The 10,531-nt window shown below is 37.8% G+C and overlaps 1 pseudogene; it reads right to left on the bottom strand.

Moving 5' to 3' along the window:
- Positions 1 to 1,142: 1,142 nt before the first annotated feature.
- On the bottom strand, positions 1,143 to 2,218 carry LOC102244888 (annotated as a pseudogene).
- Positions 2,219 to 10,531: the final 8,313 nt, after the last annotated feature.

The following is a 10,531-nucleotide window of genomic DNA, read 5'->3' as shown; positions in this document are numbered from 1 at the left end:
ATAAATAAATAAATAAATAAATAAATAAATAAATAAATTACAGCACCAGATTTTCTGATTCTTTTGTTTACAGTTGGATGACAGATCATGGGACTTCTCAGCTTCCATAACATGAGCCAATTCCTATAAAAATATCCTTATGTATATCTGTATATCTTCTTTTGTTCCTCTTTCTCTGGATAATCCTGATATGTGTATGTATATAAAATGCAGTGCCTTAGTTTAATCATTGTAAGATATGATCATTGGACTTGTTTGTACATATCTTTGACTATTTCTGTTATCTGGTGAATACTTGGAACATAAACATTTATTAGCTGATTTTCAAGTAGTTATGTTTTTCTTTTTTTTTCAAGTTACAAAAGTGCATTTATTTTACATTTTATTTACAAAGGAACAGTATAACTATAATGTGGAATGAAAGAAAAAGTTAAGTTAGGCATACATATTTACATAGCAAGTATAGACAAAACTTACGAAGATTCTTTAAATACTAGCATTTATCAAATCAGTTTCTAAAAAATAATTATCAACTTTAGGAAGAATTTTTAGGAGGCTCAACCTATATGATTCAAGCTATGACTATCTGAATGAAACAATTATATTTTTTAAAAATCTCCCAAGGTTCTAGAGGCCAAGTAAACCAAATCACTACTAATTTTTAAAAGATTCAAAGACTCTTAAATTAGGATGTCATAATTGCTTTAAAAATTGTTTTTAAAGAACTCAAACATACTATCATTTGCTGAGTAATACAATATAGACTTAGCTTATATTAATTTCTTAATCCATTAAAATGATTTCTATTACTTTACAGTGAAACCTTACTGTTCTCTCATGAGAAACATTAAGTCAGTTACTACTTAGTTTTTAGGAAAACCATTCCAAGTATGTATTCAGCCTTTAATAACATTAACATACATGAAAAAAATCAATATTATACCCATCATCAGTAACCAATTAACTACTGGAGCTTCCAAAACCAGAGACGGGTATTCTTAAAAGTCAAGACTTTTCAGACCTCTGCACTCATATATTCTGGCACACAGACTTCCTTTGATTTCATTAACAGAAGATTTTAACATGTAGTGAAAGACATGCAGGCATATCTCTGCATCTCTCCTTGTAAGCGCAGACACATCTTACGTTGCTCGCACCTTGGTCATGACACCTTTTGTGTTTGTCAGTTCTTCCTTTAGGTCACTGTCCTTTGGACAAAGTAAGGTGATGTCCAAAATTATTAGAGCTCAGCCTTGAAGTCTCTGGACTAGAAAATGGAGAAGACTCCCAAGACCTATATTTCTTTTAAAGGAATCATCTTCTTGGAATGCAAATTTCTGCGTTGGTGCCTGGGAAATTAAAGACACTGGATCCCACTGTGAACTGTGTCTTTTCCTCTTATGAATGGGTCTGCCTCCAGGTGACCGTTCAATAGCATGAAGTTTAATCTTATTCATATCCTTTATAACATCCAACATGTTTGGAACATCTTTGTTTTTCTGATTTTTTGAATGACAACTATAATTGGTCTTACTAGCACCTGGGTGCTATTTTTTTTCATTTCAGTTGCTGTATTATCTGAGTCACAAATATGATTATATTCTGGCTGCACAAGAGAATATGGAGGCTGCAGAGAAGAAAACTGAGGGGACAGAGGGGGTGGAGGAGGAGGAGTGGAAAGCACTGAACTTGAAAATAGATCTGGTTTGACACTCAGTTGAGCAGTTCCTGATGATGGCACTTGTCCCAAACCACAGGCCCATCAGTTGAGTCAAAGGAGCCAGAATTAGTACTTTTTTTCAGTTCCTCCATGTGCACAATTGTAGCAATCTGAGAACGAAGAAAAGTTAGTTTGTTTTCAAGAACAGCTATTTTTTAAATTGCAGCTTCATTTACAGGCTGAGAACTTTTCTTACTAATTTTTTCATATACTATTTTGAAATCTGAGATACCTGGATTCTTCATCATTTGCCACACACAAAATATCAGCAAAAGGTGCAACTACAGATCCGCCGTTACCAGTGTGTACAGAGTTCAGGAGTGGAATCAACTCAAAATCAGGCCTGCGACAAGCTTCTAAAGGAAGAATTTTCCCAATAATACGAACAATACTCCTAGCTGAACCATAACCTTTGTTTCCCCAAATGTGCAAAACCTGGTCCATGGGGACCCCGAGCTATTCCAGTATCTCTCTTAAGATATTCAATATGACAGACATTGATGAAGCAAACACAGAAGAAAATTCAAGGAAACATGATTAGTTTCTTGATATCTACCTCCGAAGACGAGCCTCTTGGCTAACTCGGGAACAGCAAGATGCGGTTGGTAAGGAGCACAGCCTCGGATTCCTCAGTGGACTAAGCCCCACGAGCACTGGACTTGGTTCAGGAATGCTCAGACACGTGTCGGCCCTTGCACCTCGGCCTGTGGGCCACAGGCGGTAACAACGCCCCCAGCGATGTGGGTCTGGACCCCAGAGTCCTCCCTCAGCCTGGGTACCTCCACTTGCTCCCGTCCCGTGTTTTTCTTTTTACTTATTTAAAAACATTAATATAATTAACTCAAACATGACATAAGCAGTTTTGATAGAGTTTATCCAAATATGCTTTACTATGTTAGAACTATCATAATCTCTTAACAATCTAAAAGTATTGTTAAATAGCTCAAATTGTTTTGCCTTGAAATACCACAATATATTCATATTTTGAGGTTTCCTTTCAAATTTTTGATATCAGTTATATTTAAATATTTGTTTATAAACTTGAGCATGTTTTATTTTATTTTGAAATAAATAACTATACATGTAATCAGGGTTTTTCAAAGAAACAGAATTAGAATATATACATATAGCTTGTTATAAGAAATTGTTTCATGCATTTATAGAGACTGAGAAGTCACAAAATCAGCAGTTGGCAAACTAGAGACTTAGAAGAACCAATGATACAGTTTTAGTTCAATTCTAAAGACCTGATAATCAGGAGAGCTGATGGCATAAGTTATAGTCCAAGTCTGAGTCCAAAAGCTTGAAGAAAATGAGGCAGGGAGAGAAAATTCTCCTTTATTCTTTTTGCTCTGTTCAGGCTTCCAATGAATTGGCTAAGGCCCAATGCTTTCAGAGAGGGCAATCTGCTTTACTCAGTCTACTGATTCAAATAAACATCCTCGTAGACACACCCAAAGTAATGTTTAACCAATTATCTTGACACCCAATGGTTCAGTCACATTGACAAAATTGACCATCACATGTCTACCTCTTCTCAATTTTGCACCCATACACATCTCATTAAACCATATTTAGTCTTCAAATACAGACAATAACAAAGTCATAATTCTGCCTAACATGATATAGTTATGCTGCGTACATCCCAAAACACACTAACGCTTTCCTCAGAAAAGGAGGTAAAGTCCTGGTATGATATTTACTCTTCTTTTCAATATCTTATAACTTAAATACTACAAATTAAAATTAACAATGCTTAAATACTATGATATAGTCAATATATGTTATGTTACCTGATGAGCAAATCAGGGAGAGAAAACAATGAAGATATTGGATTTGTATACACATACACAGACATATTCATTACAAAATAAGGAAGAGGGAATATTCATGACAATTACAGTCCCCATTTCTATAAATGGTTATTTTTTAACTACCTTCTCATTTTGTATTTCCTTTGCTATCAGCAAACATCCCAGTTGGTTGTAGGACTTAATCTTATGAGGTGAGCCAAACTTTCATTCCTGAAGGGTCTGGGCCACTAGTAGTCCTGTCTGGATTGGATGGTTATATTTTTCCATTCACTTTAACCACAATAATGGTAATACCTTATGAGGGATCAGACAGAGTTGAACATTGTTAAGCACATGCATGGGTTCTCCATTCCTGCCCCTTGGCAAAGACACTCAAGGAAGTGACCAAGATGATCTTAAAGTTCATCTAAGCTGTACTAAACTTTAGAGAGGTTTTTTCTTAGGCACAGCCCTGACCTCCCTTTTCATAGAGCATTTACTTTAGAAAATCTGTAAAATTTGTTACTGCAAACTCTTCATCTGCCTCTTTGAAATACACATAAACCTCCTTAGAAGACTCTTGCCAGCTTTAGGACCCAGGTAACATCTTCCTAAAAGCCTGAGGATTATCTCTTTAAATATATATATATATATTGATTTCAGAGAGGAAGAGGGAGAGACATAGAAACATCAATGATGAGAGAGAATCATTGATCAGCTACCTCCTGCACACCCCACACTGAGGATCCAGCTGCAACCCAGCATGTGCCCTGACCTGGAATCAACCGTGACCTCCTGGTTCATAAGTTGATGATCAACCACTGAGCAATGCTGGCTGGGCATAATTATCTCTTTGAAATATAAATATCAAAGTATGCAGTAATCCAGTGTCCCAGTCTCTTTTGGAAGGTTGGAGTTGATGGTAACCAATTAGCAAATATCAATGGCCTAATCACAGAGAAAAACAAATTCATGAATAACTCTTATTAATTCCCAATAACTTCCATTAACTCACCAATGACTTCCCATTTGTCAACCTTCACACTAATGTCCTCCTCCTTCAGTCATGTACAGCATACTGACGTTGCAGTAAAGTACAGACACCATACCAGTATATGATGGTGGTCCCATAAGATTTTAGTGGAGCTGGAAAACTCCTGTCACTTAGTGACATAATAGCCATTGTAACATGGTAGCAGAATGCATTACTCACATGTTAGTGGTGATGCTGATATAAACATACTGTGCTGCCAGTCATATTAAAGTATAGCACATATAATTAAACTAGAGGCCCTGTGCAAGAAATTTGTGCACGGGGGGTGGGGTGTGTGTGTGTGTGTGTGTTTGTGTGTGTGTGTGTGTGTCCCTCAGCCCAGCCTGCACCTTCTCCATTCTGGGACCCCTTGGGGGATGTCCGTTTAGATCGGGCCTAAACCAGCAGTCAGACATCCCTCTCACAATCAGGGACTGCTGGCTCCTAACCACTCACCTGCCTGCCTGCCTGATTGTACCTAACTGCTTCTGCCTGCCAGCCTGATTGTCCACAATTGCCCTCCCCTGCCAGCCATCTTGTGGTGGCCATCTTGTGGTTTCTATCTTGTGGTGGCCATCTTGTGATGACATGGGGGCGGCCATCATTGTGATGATGTGGGGGCGTCACGTGAGGGTGTCGTGCGAGGGCACAAGGGCCACCTAGGCTTTTATTAGTATAGATATAGTACATGATACTTGATAATCACAACCAACAATGATTATGTTACTTGATTATGTATTTAGTATACTATACCTTTTATTATTATTTTAGAGTATACTTTTTCTACATATTAAAAAGTTTCCTGTCAACCAGTGTGCTGTGTTAATCAAGCAGCAGCCTCATACATCCCCTGTTTACCACATCTCTTGATTGCATAAAGTTTGCTTATTTAATTTGGATGGTGCAAATTTTTGCTTTGACAAAGTAAGTAAATAAGCTAATTTAACAGCTCAGTAACTTCATTTCTTTAGTATGACCTTTTCTCTTTTTTCCTTTTGATTCAAACTGGCCTCATCCAGAACCCTGACTCACCTGCCTCCTTCCCCCTTGCAAATCCATTCCCTTAATCATTAAGTCCTCAGGACAGTGAAGTTCTGGTCAGCATCAAATAATCTTAGGAACAAAGCCTTGGGTCTATTGACCACACAGACAGAGTTTCAATCAAGCTAGAGAGAATATCTAGGCTCTAGTGTGTTTAAGCTCCAGACCCAGAAAAGCTGTGAAACCACACAAAGTGTTGCTATGGCTGACATCAGGACCAGATGCATTGAACAACTACACATACCACCCTAGCACAAACCTATCATTAGAGACTACGATTCTGACCACCACTCTAACTCCCTCAGTCACCATGATTATTGATTTCCCCCCTATGTAACCCATATCATGAAAGCCATTGGGGAACCAGCTCTTTGAGTATTTGCTTACCTGTGGCTCTGGGAGTGGGCCACTTCCTCAACTAATAAGCCCTTCCTTTCTTTGCAAACTCCTCTTCGTGTCTTATTGGCCTTTGATTCACGCAGGCAAATGGGCCCGTTAGTCCAGTAACACTAGGCAGTCATGAGACTCACATCACTTGTTTCTTATCTCTCAAGCATTGTTGTCATTCATTGTCTGAAGTGCAATATCTCATCTCAAAGCAGAAATATGTCATAAAGATTGTATTCAATTATTAAATGAAAACAAGTGTCAAGTGGGAGCAATAATATTGAATTAGCTGGTAGTCCATTGGTTGGACTCATTCAATAGCATATTGAATAGTTTGAATAGACTCATTTCATAGCATAAGAAGAATTAATATTTGAAAATCTAAAATGTGCAGGACTTCTTTTTATTCATATAATAACACTAATGTTAAATCAATGATTGAAAAAATAGGCTTCTATTCCTGCAGCTCTCTGATTGTATCAAGTTCTATCAGCTTTTATGTGTCACTCCATGACTATTTTTCAGTCTGAAATGTTTTCAATTTCTTAACTGATTGTCCCTAAGTTGAATTTTAAGATATCATTGTCAAAGGACTTTGAGATTACATATAGCTTTGTCTCACGTAATTCAAGTTGGAAATAACTAGAAAAAAAAAAAGAAAATGCACACACACACACACACACACGCATGAACTTTGAAACATCAAAGGACATAAAACTTAGATGACAGATCAGGAACAGAGATAGAGATAAAAGGCAGATGAGAAAAAAATCAACCCCTCAGAATTAGCTGCAGCAATTTCAGAAAGGAACTGAGCTAAAACCTGTGAGGCACTAAAGAGTTCAAGTTAAAGTGATTTTCCCTCTTTTAATAGGTAAGTTATTACAGAAAACTGTCATGGGTGGAGTTAAGATGAAATTGTACATTCAAAGAGACCCAAATTTTGACACCCCAAAATGTACCTTTTGTGATCATGACTTTAAGCTGATTATTAAGAAACATGACTAAGAAAGACCCTTTGAGCCTCCCCCTTCTTGCCCAAAAAATTCAGATAGAAGATTCTTTAGGGGGAGAACCTCAGCATATTCGCTTTAGGATTTTCATCTTAACCTAATTTGAATTAAGTGTGGTAGAAGGAAAGTATCCATGTAAAAACCTGTTCCAAAGGCTTCTCCCCTCTGTCCCATTATTTTTGGGTTGTCTAACAGGACTCTGTCTGCCATGTGTTCTTTTTCTCAGCTACCAGTGAATTGCCAATTTCCCCTTTTAAATTCCAGATCTCTGTTTGTCTTCTTAGCTCCAGAATGGCACAGAAGTCTCAACTACGTAATGCCTCTTTGAGTCTCATTATAGCAATCTGGAATGCAGAATCATATAATAAATATTGGACATTTTCTCCTACTAATCTGTCTCTGTTAATTTGATTATTAGCTCAGCTAATGCCTCCATAATATTTATATAGTTGAATGGGAAATGTGGAGTAAGAACTTCTCTGGTAGGCAAAGATTTGTTTAAATATGGGTTTGAATAATAGGACAAAATATTTGAATCTAAAAAAGAATTCAATGTAAAAAAGAGAAAAATATTACAAGCATCTTATAAAATTATAATTTTAAATAGCAAGATATTTTAAATATAAATTAATTTACTGATGCTAACTAATGGATCTTATAATTAACAGATTTACTTGATATTTTGTATCATATACAATTATACTAAATTATTTTCATTAGCTTTTTAAATCTCTTTTTCTCATTAGTGTTTTAAGATCTTGATCTTGGTGTTTTTGTATATTGTGGAACCAAGAAAAGATACTGTTTTGTTTTTTTCTGTGTGCATATATGTTTTAATGGCCTCACTCTAGAACATAAGCTTGTTAGTAACAGAAACAATTATTAATCATCTTGTTACTGGAGGAAATAGGTTTTTCAGCAGTGTCACAGGAAAAGAATTTCAGTGATACTCCTATAGGAGGAGTTTCAAGTGGTAGTGGCAAGGTTTATTAGGACAAAAAGTGACAGCACACTCTTGGAGAGGCAGAGGATGGGCAGGCAATAGGGCAGACCATGCCCTGTGGTCCCTGCCAAGCCTCTATATATTTTCGGGGTTTGGGAAAGAGCAGGCTTTCTTTCAAACTACCCAATCTCTTTCCTGGCTCTCCCAGGCATGTTCCTGTGCCCTCCCTCTGAGAGAGTTAACTTGAGATGCAGGCAGACAGGGCAGGGTCCAGTGGAAACAAAGGCAGGTGGGGCATGGGCAGGGGCAGACATGGCAGTTTGAGCAGCCTCACCACAGGAACCAACCAAGCAGAAATAGTAAAATGTTTCTGGACTCAAAGCGGGAGGCATGGGAAAACAAGGGAGGGCCTGTAGCAGCAAAGTGTACAAACGCATAGAAACAGAGAGAGTTCAGCATAGGAACAGAGAAAGAATACACAGAAACATGTTGGGTTCAGGTCCGTTGCTGGGCAAGAACAATTGAGGGAATCAGTCAGGTGATGACACAGTAGATATGGAAGCAGGCTTGTAGCAAATTATATACCACTGGACTACAAGGCTTTAACGGGAAGACCATTATTGGGTCCCCCTCCCCTTGCGGGGAGTCTGAATATGCTTGTAATAAACTTTCCATACTTTTGCTTAAATCTTCTGGTCCACGAAGCTCATTCTTTGGCATCGCAAGACACAGCCCCGGGAAAACACCTCGGCTCACCATTCCGGTTACCACCCCCATACAATCACTTTCCTGGATCTCCTGTGGGCTTGTGGGCTCCCCCAATCTGATCCTCCCCCGCCCCCAGGCTTTCCCAGACAAATGTCCTCCCTCTTTTACAGTCACCATCTTGGTGTCTATTGAGCATGTCTCATAGTTCTGCTGTGTCATTTGGCTTCTGCCATGCATGCACTCAATAAAAGGCATTCCCCCTCACCATTTTAGGACCAACCCTCCCCCCCATTATTCTGTGAAACAACTGCTGGTTACTCCCCAGGATGACTGCTCTGTTTGTTCCTTCCTCTTTTGTTAATATTTAATTAACTGCCTAGTCTAACAATCTGCCTATTTCTGATGGTTTATCTGTAGTAGAAATATAATAAGTTTAATAATTTCATCTGAATCAAAATTATAGAAAAAAATTATACTACTCAGCCATAAAAAAAGATGAAATACTGCCATTTGCAACAACATGGATTGTCCTTGAGAACATTGTGCTAAATGAAATAAGTCAGACAGAAAAAGCTAAGAACCATATGAATTCACTCATATGTGGGATATAAAACAAACTCAGATACACAGACAGACAGCAGTATGGTGGTTACCAAAGGGATGAGGGTGGGAAGATGGTAGAGGGTAAAGTAGACCAAATATGTGGTGACAGAAGATGATTTGACTTTGGGTGGTGGGTATACAATGCAATATACAGATCATGTGTCATAGTAATGCACATTTGAAACCTACATGACCCCATTAACCAATTTCACCCCAATAAATTTAAATTTTAAAAAATAAGAGTAAAACTAGAACTGAAAACTTGCATTTAAGTGCCAAAAAAATTATAAACAAAACACATTCACATACAGGTTCAATACAGCATTAGCAATGAAAGTAAAAAACAACAACAGTAAAGATTCTATGGGAGAAATAGTTTTCATATTCCAGAGAATCTCTTAAAACTGTATAATATAAACATTAAAATTATATTTATGTAAATTATACCAACATGGCTAATTATCTTATACTAGAGGCCCGATGTGCAAGAATAGGCCTTCCTTCCCCTGGCTGCCAGCACCGGCTTCCCTCTGGCACCTGGGACCCGGGCTTTCCTCTTGGACCCGGGCTTCCCTCGCAGCCCCAGCTTCATCCAGAAGGTCGTCTGCTCTAATTAGCATATTACACTTTTATTATTATAGATTAGGCAAATAAAAGTGATAAAATAGTGGGAACCTGAGACCTAAGCCAAGAGGGTTCATGGCCTCTCAAAGGAAATTAAATTAAAGATTCAAGCCAGATAAGAGGTCAAAGTAGAAAAGCAGATTTTTATTGAACAGAGGGGACAAGCAAGAAAGCCACTCCACAGACAGTGGCAGACTCTCCTCACAAGAGAGGGAAGAGAGACCCCAACCATCTCTAGAGGTTGATCTTATGGCTGTTTGTAGTTTCTTTGGAAATTGCTAGTATGGGGAAATAGAATGGATAAAAGGTTGGGATTAACTTTAACCTTTAAAAGGTATATTTTGTGGCCGTGTGTTTTTCTTTTATGGGTAAACAATACAGTATGCGTAAGTAGCTATTAATAAATCTTTGCTGAAATTTTCTTTGTTCCAGAGGCTTCTTGTATTCTGCTTCCATCTTTGTTCAGCCAAATTTTGTGTCAGGCAGCACATAGCAGGTCCTGGCTTAACTTTGTTTGACTTTAGTTAATTTATATAGTTCTCATGTCTGTCTCCTATATTAATTTCAAAGGACTTAACATATGCACCTAAAACTAAGTGGAGGAAATCATACAACTTTACAATGGTAGTATTTTGAGAAGCATCTGTTAAAGAGAAATCCATAGGC

Source organism: Myotis brandtii, unplaced genomic scaffold (genome assembly GCF_000412655.1).
Source record: "Myotis brandtii unplaced genomic scaffold, ASM41265v1 scaffold1583, whole genome shotgun sequence".
Lineage (NCBI taxonomy): Eukaryota > Metazoa > Chordata > Mammalia > Chiroptera > Vespertilionidae > Myotis > Myotis brandtii.
This window is presented reverse-complemented; position numbering and strand designations above follow the sequence as displayed.